Raw genomic sequence first — 13,334 nt, 5'->3', positions numbered from 1 at the left:
CGACTGTTTCAATGTGGTACCACATTACTATGTGATCCGAACCAGAAAATAACCCAGGATCTGTCAACAAGTATGTGATAAACGCGAAAGTATGAGTCTGATGAGGTCAAATCCCAGACCTATCCCAGACTTAACTTGTGTTATCCTCTAAAATATTGATCGAAACCAGGTTTAATCGACTGTTTCAGCGTGGTACCACATTACTAAGTGATACAATCCAGAAACAGCCCAGGATCTAGCCATGAAGTATGTGAAATATGCGAAAGTATGAGCCTGATGAGGGCAAATCCTAGACCTAACCCAAACCTAACATGCGTTATCCTCTAAAATATTTATCAAGACCAGGTTTAATTGACTGTTTCAGCGTGGTACCACATTACTACGTGATACAATCCAGAAACAGCCGAGGATCTAGCCTTGAAATATGAGAAATATGCGAAAGTATGAGCCTGATGGGGGCAAATCCTAGACCTAACCCAGACCTAACATGCGTTATCCTCTAAAATATTTATCAAGACCAGCTTTAATTGATTGTTTCAGTGTGGCCCCACATTACTACGTGATCCAAACCAGAAAAAACCCAGGATCTGTTCAACATGTATGGGACATATGCGAAAGAATGAGCCTGATGAGAGCAAATCCCAGACCTAACATAGACCTAACATGAATTATTCTCTAAAATATTGATCGAAACCAGGTTTAATTGACTGTTTCAGTGTGGTCCCACATTACTACGTGATCTAAACCAGAAATAACCCAGGATCCGTTCAACAAGTATGTGAAGAATGCGAAAGTATGAGTCTGATGAGTGAAAATCCCAGGCCTAACCTAGACCTAACATGCGTTATCCTATAAAATATTGATCCAAACCAGGTTTAATGGACTGTTTCAGCGTGGTACCACACTACTACGTGATCCAAACCAGAAAAAACCCAGGATCTGTTCAACAAGTATGTGAAAAACGCGAAAGTATGAGCCTGATGAGGGCAAATCCCAGACCTAACCCAAACCTAACATGCGTTATCCTCTAAAATATTTATCAAGACCAGGTTTAATTGAATGTTTCAGTGTGGTGCCACATTACTACGAGAACCAAACCAGAAAAAACCCAGGATCCGTTCAACAAGTATGTGAAGAATGCGACAGTATGAGTCTGATCAGTGAAAATCTCAGGCCTTACCTAGACCTAACTTGCGTTGTCCTCTAAAATATTGATGGAAACCAGGTTTCATTGACTGTTTCAGTGTGGTACTACATTACTACGTGATGCAATCCAGAAAAAGCCCAGGATCTAGCCATCAAGTATGAGAAATATGCGAAAGAATGAGCCTGATGAGAGCAAATCCCAGACCTAACCTAGACCTAACAGGCGTTATCCTCTAAAATATTGATCGAAACCAGGTTTAATGGACTGTTTCAGTGAGGTACCACACTACTTCGTGATCCAAACCAGAAAAAGCCCAGGATCTGTTCAACAAGTATGTGAAAAACGCTAAACTGTGAGCCTGATGAGGGCAAATCTTAGACCTAACCCAGACATAAGATGCGTTATCCTCTAAAATATTTATCCAGACCAGGATTCATTGAATGTTTCAGTGTGGTACCACTTTACTACGTGATCCAATCCAGAAATAGCCCAGGAACCAGCCATGAAGTATGAGAAATATGCGAAAGTAAGAGCCTGATGAGGGCAAATCCTAGACCTATCCCAGACCTAACTTGCGTGATCCTCTAAAATATTGATCGAAACCAGGTTTAATTGACTGTTTCAGCGTGGTACCACATTACTACGTGATACAATCCAGAAACAGCCCAGGATCTAGCCATGAAGTATCAGAAATATGCGAAAGTATGAGCCTGATGAGGGCAAATCCTAGACCTAACCCGGACCTAACATGCGTTATCCTCTAAAATATTTATCAAGATCAGGTTTAATTGATTGTTTCAGTGTGGTCCCACATTACTACGTGATCCAAACCAGAAAAAACCCAGGATCTGTTCAACGTGTATGAGAAATATGCGAAAGAATGAGCCTGATGAGAGCAAATCCCAGACCTAACCTAGACCTAACATGAATTATTCTCTAAAATATTGATCGAAACCAGGTTTACTTGACTGTTTCAGTGTGGTACCACATTACTACGTGATCCAAACCAGAAAAAACCCAGGATCTGTTCAACAAGTATGTGAAAAACGCGAAAGTATGAGTCTGATGAGGTCAAATCCCAGACCTATCCCAGACTTAACTTGCGTTATCCTCTAAAATATTGATCGAAACCAGGTTTAATCGACTGTTTCAGCGTGGTGCCACATTAAAACGTGATACAATCCAGAAACAGCCCAGGATCTAGCCATGAAGTATGAGAAATATGCGAAAGTATGAGCCTGATGAGGGCAAATCCTAGACCTAACCCAAACCTAACATGCGTTATCCTCTAAAATATTTATCAAGACCTGGTTTAATTGAATGTTTCAGTGTGAAACCACATTACTACGTGAACCAAACCAGAAAAAACCCAGGATCCGTTCAACAAGTATGTTAAAACTGCGACAGTATGACCCTGATAAGGGCAAATCCCAGGCCTAGCCTAGACCTAACATGCGTTGTCCTCAAGAATATTGATGGAAACCAGGTTTAATTGACTGTTTCAGTGTTGTACTTCATTACTACGTGATGCAATCCAGAAAAAGCCCAGGATCTAGCCATCAAGTATGAGAAATATGCGAAAGAATGAACCTGCTGAGAGCAAATCCCAGACCTAACCTAGACATAACATGAATTATTCTCTAAAATATTGATCGAAACCAGGTTTAATTGACTGTTTCAGTGTTGTACTTCATTACTACGTGATGCAATCCAGAAAAAGCCCAGGATCTAGCCATCAAGAATGAGAAATATGCGAAAGAATGAGTCCGATGGGAGCAAATCCCTGACCTAACCTAGACCTAACATGAATTATTCTCTAAAATATTGATCAAAACCAGGTTTATTTGACTGTTTCAGTGTGGTACCACATTACTACGTGATCCAATCCAGAAATAGCCCAGGATCTAGCCATGAAGTATGAGAAATATGCGAAAGCATGAGCCTGATAAGGGCAAATCCTAGACCTAACCCAGACCTAAGATGCGTTATCCTCTAAAATATTTATCAAGACTAGGTTTAATTGAATGTTTCAGTGTGGTACCACATTACTACGTGATCAAAACCAGAAAAAAACCCAGGATCCGTTCAACAAGTATGTGAAGAATGCGACAGTATGAGTCTGATCAGTGAAAATCTCAGGCCTTACCTAGACCTAACTTGCGTTGTCCTCTAAAATATTGATGGAAACCAGGTTTCATTGACTGTTTCAGTGTGGTACTACATTACTACGTGATGCAAACCAGAAAAAACCCAGGATCTGTTCAACATGTATGGGACATATGCGAAAGAATGAGCCTGATGAGAGCAAATCCCAGACCTAACATAGACCTAACATGAATTATTCTCTAAAATATTGATCGAAACCAGGTTTAATTGACTGTTTCAGTGTGGTCCCACATTACTACGTGATCTAAACCAGAAATAACCCAGGATCCGTTCAACAAGTATGTGAAGAATGCGAAAGTATGAGTCTGATGAGTGAAAATCCCAGGCCTAACCTAGACCTAACATGCGTTATCCTATAAAATATTGATCCAAACCAGGTTTAATGGACTGTTTCAGCGTGGTACCACACTACTACGTGATCCAAACCAGAAAAAACCCAGGATCTGTTCAACAAGTATGTGAAAAACGCGAAAGTATGAGCCTGATGAGGGCAAATCCCAGACCTAACCCAAACCTAACATGCGTTATCCTCTAAAATATTTATCAAGACCAGGTTTAATTGAATGTTTCAGTGTGGTGCCACATTACTACGAGAACCAAACCAGAAAAAACCCAGGATCCGTTCAACAAGTATGTGAAGAATGCGACAGTATGAGTCTGATCAGTGAAAATCTCAGGCCTTACCTAGACCTAACTTGCGTTGTCCTCTAAAATATTGATGGAAACCAGGTTTCATTGACTGTTTCAGTGTGGTACTACATTACTACGTGATGCAATCCAGAAAAAGCCCAGGATCTAGCCATCAAGTATGAGAAATATGCGAAAGAATGAGCCTGATGAGAGCAAATCCCAGACCTAACCTAGACCTAACAGGCGTTATCCTCTAAAATATTGATCGAAACCAGGTTTAATGGACTGTTTCAGTGAGGTACCACACTACTTCGTGATCCAAACCAGAAAAAGCCCAGGATCTGTTCAACAAGTATGTGAAAAACGCTAAACTGTGAGCCTGATGAGGGCAAATCTTAGACCTAACCCAGACATAAGATGCGTTATCCTCTAAAATATTTATCCAGACCAGGATTCATTGAATGTTTCAGTGTGGTACCACTTTACTACGTGATCCAATCCAGAAATAGCCCAGGAACCAGCCATGAAGTATGAGAAATATGCGAAAGTAAGAGCCTGATGAGGGCAAATCCTAGACCTATCCCAGACCTAACTTGCGTTATCCTCTAAAATATTGATCGAAACCAGGTTTAATTGACTGTTTCAGCGTGGTACCACATTACTACGTGATACAATCCAGAAACAGCCCAGGATCTAGCCATGAAGTATCAGAAATATGCGAAAGTATGAGCCTGATGAGGGCAAATCCTAGACCTAACCCGGACCTAACATGCGTTATCCTCTAAAATATTTATCAAGATCAGGTTTAATTGATTGTTTCAGTGTGGTCCCACATTACTACGTGATCCAAACCAGAAAAAACCCAGGATCTGTTCAACGTGTATGAGAAATATGCGAAAGAATGAGCCTGATGAGAGCAAATCCCAGACCTAACCTAGACCTAACATGAATTATTCTCTAAAATATTGATCGAAACCAGGTTTACTTGACTGTTTCAGTGTGGTACCACATTACTACGTGATCCAAACCAGAAAAAACCCAGGATCTGTTCAACAAGTATGTGAAAAACGCGAAAGTATGAGTCTGATGAGGTCAAATCCCAGACCTATCCCAGACTTAACTTGCGTTATCCTCTAAAATATTGATCGAAACCAGGTTTAATCGACTGTTTCAGCGTGGTGCCACATTACTACGTGATACAATCCAGAAACAGCCCAGGATCTAGCCATGAAGTATGAGAAATATGCGAAAGTATGAGCCTGATGAGGGCAAATCCTAGACCTAACCCAAACCTAACATGCGTTATCCTCTAAAATATTTATCAAGACCTGGTTTAATTGAATGTTTCAGTGTGAAACCACATTACTACGTGAACCAAACCAGAAAAAACCCAGGATCCGTTCAACAAGTATGTTAAAACTGCGACAGTATGACCCTGATAAGGGCAAATCCCAGGCCTAGCCTAGACCTAACATGCGTTGTCCTCAAGAATATTGATGGAAACCAGGTTTAATTGACTGTTTCAGTGTTGTACTTCATTACTACGTGATGCAATCCAGAAAAAGCCCAGGATCTAGCCATCAAGTATGAGAAATATGCGAAAGAATGAACCTGCTGAGAGCAAATCCCAGACCTAACCTAGACATAACATGAATTATTCTCTAAAATATTGATCGAAACCAGGTTTAATTGACTGTTTCAGTGTTGTACTTCATTACTACGTGATGCAATCCAGAAAAAGCCCAGGATCTAGCCATCAAGAATGAGAAATATGCGAAAGAATGAGTCCGATGGGAGCAAATCCTAGACCTAACCTAGACCTAACATGAATTATTCTCTAAAATATTGATCAAAACCAGGTTTATTTGACTGTTTCAGTGTGGTACCACATTACTACGTGATCCAATCCAGAAATAGCCCAGGATCTAGCCATGAAGTATGAGAAATATGCGAAAGCATGAGCCTGATAAGGGCAAATCCTAGACCTAACCCAGACCTAAGATGCGTTATCCTCTAAAATATTTATCAAGACTAGGTTTAATTGAATGTTTCAGTGTGGTACCACATTACTACGTGATCAAAACCAGAAAAAAACCCAGGATCCGTTCAACAAGTATGTGAAGAATGCGAAAGTATGAGTCTGATGAGGTCAAATCCCAGACCTATCCCAGACTTAACTTGCGTTGTCCTCTAAAATATTTATCAAGATCAGGTTTAATGGACTGTTTCAGCGTGGTACCACACTACTACGTGATCCAAACCAGAAAAAACCCAGGATCTGTTCAACAAGTATGTGAAAAACGCGAAAGTATGAGCCTGATGAGGGCAAATCCCAGACATATCCCAGACCTAACTTGCGTTGTCCTCTAAGATATTGATGGAAACCAGGTTTCATTGACTGTTTCAGTGTTGTACTTCATTACTACGTGATGCAATCCAGAAAAAGCCCAGGATCTAGCCATCAAGTATGAGAAATATGCGAAAGAATGAGCCTGATGAGAGCAAATCCCAGACCTAACCTAGACCTAACATGAATTATTCTCTAAAATATTGATCGAAGCCAGGTTTAATTGACTGTTTCAGTGTGGTCCCACATTACTACGTGATCCAAACCAGAAAAAAACCAGGATCCGTTCAACAAGTATGTGAAGAATGCGAAAGTATGAGTCCGATGAGTGAAAATCCCAGGCCTAACCTAGACCAAACATGCGTTATCCTCAAAAATATTGATCGAAACCTGGTTTAATCAACTCTTTCAGTGTGGTACCACATTACTATGTGATCCAAACCAGAAAATAACCCAGGATCTGTTCAACAAGTATGTGAAAAACGCGAAAGTATGAGCCTGATGAGGGCAAATCCCAGACATAACCCAAACCTAACATGCGTTATCCTCTAAAATATTTATCAAGACCAGGTTAAATTGAATGTTTCAGTGTGGTGCCACATTACTACGAGAACCAAACCAGAAAAAACCCAGGATCCGTTCAACAAGTATGTGAAGAATGCGACAGTATGAGTCTGATCAGTGAAAATCTCAGGCCTTACCTAGACCTAACTTGCGTTGTCCTCTAAAATATTGATGGAAACCAGGTTTCATTGACTGTTTCAGTGTGGTACTACATTACTACGTGATGCAATCCAGAAAAAGCCCAGGATCTAGCCATCAAGTATGAGAAATATGCGAAAGAATGAGCCTGATGAGAGCAAATCCCAGACCTAACCTAGACCTAACATGCGTTATCCTCTAAAATATTGATCGAAACCAGGTTTAATGGACTGTTTCAGTGAGGTACCACACTACTTCGTGATCCAAACCAGAAAAAGCCCAGGATCTGTTCAACAAGTATGTGAAAAACGCTAAACTGTGAGCCTGATGAGGGCAAATCTTAGACCTAACCCAGACATAAGATGCGTTATCCTCTAAAATATTTATCCAGACCAGGATTCATTGAATGTTTCAGTGTGGTACCACTTTACTACGTGATCCAATCCAGAAATAGCCCAGGATCTAGCCATGAAGTATGAGAAATATGCGAAAGTAAGAGCCTGATGAGGGCAAATCCTAGACCTATCCCAGACCTAACTTGCGTTATCCTCTAAAATATTGATCGAAACCAGGTTTAATTGACTGTTTCAGCGTGGTACCACATTACTACGTGATACAATCCAGAAACAGCCCAGGATCTAGCCATGAAGTATCAGAAATATGCGAAAGTATGAGCCTGATGAGGGCAAATCCTAGACCTAACCCGGACCTAACATGCGTTATCCTCTAAAATATTTATCAAGATCAGGTTTAATTGATTGTTTCAGTGTGGTCCCACATTACTACGTGATCCAAACCAGAAAAAACCCAGGATCTGTTCAACGTGTATGAGAAATATGCGAAAGAATGAGCCTGATGAGAGCAAATCCCAGACCTAACCTAGACCTAACATGAATTATTCTCTAAAATATTGATCGAAACCAGGTTTACTTGACTGTTTCAGTGTGGTACCACATTACTACGTGATCCAAACCAGAAAAAACCCAGGATCTGTTCAACAAGTATGTGAAAAACGCGAAAGTATGAGTCTGATGAGGTCAAATCCCAGACCTATCCCAGACTTAACTTGCGTTATCCTCTAAAATATTGATCGAAACCAGGTTTAATCGACTGTTTCAGCGTGGTGCCACATTACTACGTGATACAATCCAGAAACAGCCCAGGATCTAGCCATGAAGTATGAGAAATATGCGAAAGTATGAGCCTGATGAGGGCAAATCCTAGACCTAACCCAAACCTAACATGCGTTATCCTCTAAAATATTTATCAAGACCTGGTTTAATTGAATGTTTCAGTGTGAAACCACATTACTACGTGAACCAAACCAGAAAAAACCCAGGATCCGTTCAACAAGTATGTTAAAACTGCGACAGTATGACCCTGATAAGGGCAAATCCCAGGCCTAGCCTAGACCTAACATGCGTTGTCCTCAAGAATATTGATGGAAACCAGGTTTAATTGACTGTTTCAGTGTTGTACTTCATTACTACGTGATGCAATCCAGAAAAAGCCCAGGATCTAGCCATCAAGTATGAGAAATATGCGAAAGAATGAACCTGCTGAGAGCAAATCCCAGACCTAACCTAGACATAACATGAATTATTCTCTAAAATATTGATCGAAACCAGGTTTAATTGACTGTTTCAGTGTTGTACTTCATTACTACGTGATGCAATCCAGAAAAAGCCCAGGATCTAGCCATCAAGTTTGAGAAATATGCGAAAGAATGAGGGTGATGAGTGCAAATCCCAGACCTAACCTAGACCTAACATGAATTATTCTCTAAAATATTGATCGAAACCAGGTTTAATTGACTGTTTCAGTGTTGTACTTCATTAATACGTGATGCAATCCAGAAAAAGCCCAGGATCTAGCCATCAAGTAAGAGAAATATGCGAAAGAATGAGCCTGATGAGAGCAAATCCCTGACCTAACCTAGACCTAACATGAATTATTCTCTAAAATATTGATCAAAACCAGGTTTGATTGACTGTTTCAGTGTGGTGCCACATTACTACGTGATCCAATCCAGAAATAGCCCAGGATCTAGCCATGAAGTATGAGAAATATGTGAGAGTATGAGCCTGATGAGGACAAATCCTAGACCTAACCCAGACCTAACATGCGTTATTCTCTAAAATATTTATCAAGACCAGGTTTAATTGAATGTTTCAGTGTGGTACCACATTACTACGTGATCAAAACCAGAAAAAACCCAAGATCCGTTCAACAAGTATGTGAAGAATGCGAAAGTATGAGTTTGATCAGTGAAAATCTCAGGCCTCACCTAGACCTAACTTGCGTTGTCCTCTAAAATATTGATGGAAACCAGGTTTCATTGACTGTTTCAGTGTGGTACTACATTACTACGTGATGCAATCCAGAAAAAGCCCAGGATCTAGCCATCAAGTATGAGAAATATGCGAAAGAATGAGCCTGATGAGAGCAAATCCCAGACCTAACCTAGACCTAACATGCGTTATCCTCTAAAATATTTATCCAGACCAGGTTTCATTGAATGTTTCTGTGTGGTACCACTTTACTACGTGATCCAATCCAGAAACAGCCCAGGATCTAGCCATGAAGAAATATGCGAAAGTATGAGCCTGATGAGGGCAAATCTCAGACCTATCCCAGACCTAACTTGCGTTGTCCTCTAAGATATTGATGGAAACCAGGTTTAATTGACTGTTTCAGTGTTGTACTTCATTACTACGTAATCCATACCCGAAAAAACCCAGGATCTGTTCAACATGTATGAGAAATATGCGTAAGAATGAGCCTGATGAGAGCAAATCCCAGACCTATCCTAGACCTAACATGAATTATTGTCTAAAATATTGATCGAAAACAGGTTTACTTGACAGTTTCAGTGTGGAACCACATTACTACGTGACCCAAACCAGAAAAAACCCAGGATCTGTTCAACAAGTGTGTGAAAAACGCGAAAGTATGAGCCTGATGAGGGCAAATCCCAGACATATCCCAGACCTAACTTGCGTTGTCCCCTAAGATATTGATGGATACCAGGTTTAATTGACAGTTTCAGTGTGGTCCCACATTACTACGTGATCCAAACCAGAAAAAACCCAGGATCTGTTCAACAAGTGTGTGAAAAACGCGAAAGTATGAGCCTGATGAGGGCAAATCCCAGACATATCCCAGACCTAACTTGCGTTGTCCCCTAAGATATTGATGGATACCAGGTTTAATTGACAGTTTCAGTGTGGTCCCACATTACTACGTGATCCAAACCAGAAAAAACCCAGGATCCGTTCAACAAGTATGTGAAGAATGCGATAGTATGAGTCTGTCGAGTGAAAATCCCAGACCTAACCTAGACCTAACATGCGTTATCCTCTAAAATATTGATCCAAACCAGGTTTAATGGACTGTTTCAGCGTGGTACCACACTACTACGTGATCCAAACCAGAAAAAACCCAGGATCTGTTCAACAAGTGTGTGAAAAACGCGAAAGTATGAGCCTGATGAGGGCAAATCCCAGACATATCCCAGACCTAACTTGCGTTGTCCCCTAAGATATTGATGGATACCAGGTTTAATTGACTGTTTCAGTGTTGTACTCCATTACTACGTGATGCAAACCAGAAACAGCCCAGGATCTAGCCATCAAGTATGAGAAATATGCGAAAGAATGAGCCTGATGAGAGCAAATCCCAGACCTAACCTAGACCCAACATGAATTATTCTCTAAAATATTGATCGAAACCAGGTTTAATTGACTGTTTCAGTGTGGTCCCACATTACTACGTGATCCAAACCAGAAAAAACCCAGGACCCGTTCAACAAGTTTGTGAAGAATGCGAAAGTATGAGTCTGATGAGGTCAAATCCCAGACCATTCCCAGACTTAACTTGCGTTATCCTCTAAAATATTGATCGAAACCAGGTTTGATCGACTGTTTCAGCGTGGTACCACATTACTACGTGATCCAAACCAGAAACAGCCCAGGATCTAGCCATCAAGTATGAGAAATATGCGAAGAATGAGCCTGATGAGAGCAAATCCTAGACCTAACCCAAACCTAACATGCGTTATCCTCTAAAATATTTATCAAGACCAGGTTTAATTGAATGTTTCAGTGTGGTGCCACATTACTACGTGATCCAATCCAGAAAAAAACCTGGATCCGTTCAACAAGTATGTGAAGAATGCGAAAGTATGAGTCCGATGAGCGAAAATCCCAGGCCTAACCTAGACCTAACATGCGTTATCCTCAAAAATATTGACCGAAACCTGGTTTAATCGACTGTTTCAGTGTGGTACCACATTACTATGTGATCCGAACCAGAAAATAACCCAGGAACTGTCAACAAGTATGTGATAAACGCGAAAGTATGAGTCTGATGAGGTCAAATCCCAGACCTATCCCAGACTTAACTTGTGTTATCCTCTAAAATATTGATCGAAACCAGGTTTAATCGACTGTTTCAGCGTGGTACCACATTACTAAGTGATACAATCCAGAAACAGCCCAGGATCTAGCCATGAAGTATGTGAAATATGCGAAAGTATGAGCCTGATGAGGGCAAATCCTAGACCTAACCCAAACCTAACATGCGTTATCCTCTAAAATATTTATCAAGACCAGGTTTAATTGAATGTTTCAGTGTGGTGCCACATTACTACGTGATCCAATCCAGAAATAGCCCAGGATCTAGCCATGAAGAAATATGCGAAAGTATGAGCCTGATGAGGGCAAATCCCAGACATATCCCAGACCTAACTTGCGTTGTCCCCTAAGATATTGATGGATACCAGGTTTAATTGACTGTTTCAGTGTTGTACTCCATTACTACGTGATGCAAACCAGAAACAGCCCAGGATCTAGCCATCAAGTATGAGAAATATGCGAAAGAATGAGCCTGATGAGAGCAAATCCCAGACCTAACCTAGACCCAACATGAATTATTCTCTAAAATATTGATCGAAACCAGGTTTAATTGACTGTTTCAGTGTGGTCCCACATTACTACGTGATCCAAACCAGAAAAAACCCAGGACCCGTTCAACAAGTTTGTGAAGAATGCGAAAGTATGAGTCTGATGAGGTCAAATCCCAGACCATTCCCAGACTTAACTTGCGTTATCCTCTAAAATATTGATCGAAACCAGGTTTGATCGACTGTTTCAGCGTGGTACCACATTACTACGTGATCCAAACCAGAAACAGCCCAGGATCTAGCCATCAAGTATGAGAAATATGCGAAGAATGAGCCTGATGAGAGCAAATCCTAGACCTAACCCAAACCTAACATGCGTTATCCTCTAAAATATTTATCAAGACCAGGTTTAATTGAATGTTTCAGTGTGGTGCCACATTACTACGTGATCCAATCCAGAAAAAAACCTGGATCCGTTCAACAAGTATGTGAAGAATGCGAAAGTATGAGTCCGATGAGCGAAAATCCCAGGCCTAACCTAGACCTAACATGCGTTATCCTCAAAAATATTGACCGAAACCTGGTTTAATCGACTGTTTCAGTGTGGTACCACATTACTATGTGATCCGAACCAGAAAATAACCCAGGAACTGTCAACAAGTATGTGATAAACGCGAAAGTATGAGTCTGATGAGGTCAAATCCCAGACCTATCCCAGACTTAACTTGTGTTATCCTCTAAAATATTGATCGAAACCAGGTTTAATCGACTGTTTCAGCGTGGTACCACATTACTAAGTGATACAATCCAGAAACAGCCCAGGATCTAGCCATGAAGTATGTGAAATATGCGAAAGTATGAGCCTGATGAGGGCAAATCCTAGACCTAACCCAAACCTAACATGCGTTATCCTCTAAAATATTTATCAAGACCAGGTTTAATTGAATGTTTCAGTGTGGTGCCACATTACTACGTGATCCAATCCAGAAATAGCCCAGGATCTAGCCATGAAGAAATATGCGAAAGTATGAGCCTGATGAGGGCAAATCCCAGACCTATCCCAGACCTAACTTGCGTTGTCCTCTAAGATATTGATGGAAACCAGGTTTAATGGACTGTTTCAGTGTTGTACTTCATTACTACGTGATCCAAACCCGAAAAAACCCAGGATCTGTTCAACATGTATGAGAAATATGCGAAAGAATGAGCCTGATGAGAGCAAATCCCAGACCTATCCTAGACCTAACATGAATTATTCTCTAAAATATTGATCGAAAACAGGTTTACTTGACTGTTTCAGTGTGGTCCCACATTACTACGTGATCCAAACCAGAAAAAACCCAGGATCCGTTCAACAAGTATGTGAAGAATGCGATAGTATGAGTCTGATGAGTGAAAATCCCAGACCTAACCTAGACCTAACATGCGTTATCCTCTAA

Source organism: Colletes latitarsis, unplaced genomic scaffold, assembly GCF_051014445.1.
Source record: "Colletes latitarsis isolate SP2378_abdomen unplaced genomic scaffold, iyColLati1 scaffold0013, whole genome shotgun sequence".
Lineage (NCBI taxonomy): Eukaryota > Metazoa > Arthropoda > Insecta > Hymenoptera > Colletidae > Colletes > Colletes latitarsis.
This window is presented reverse-complemented; position numbering follows the sequence as displayed.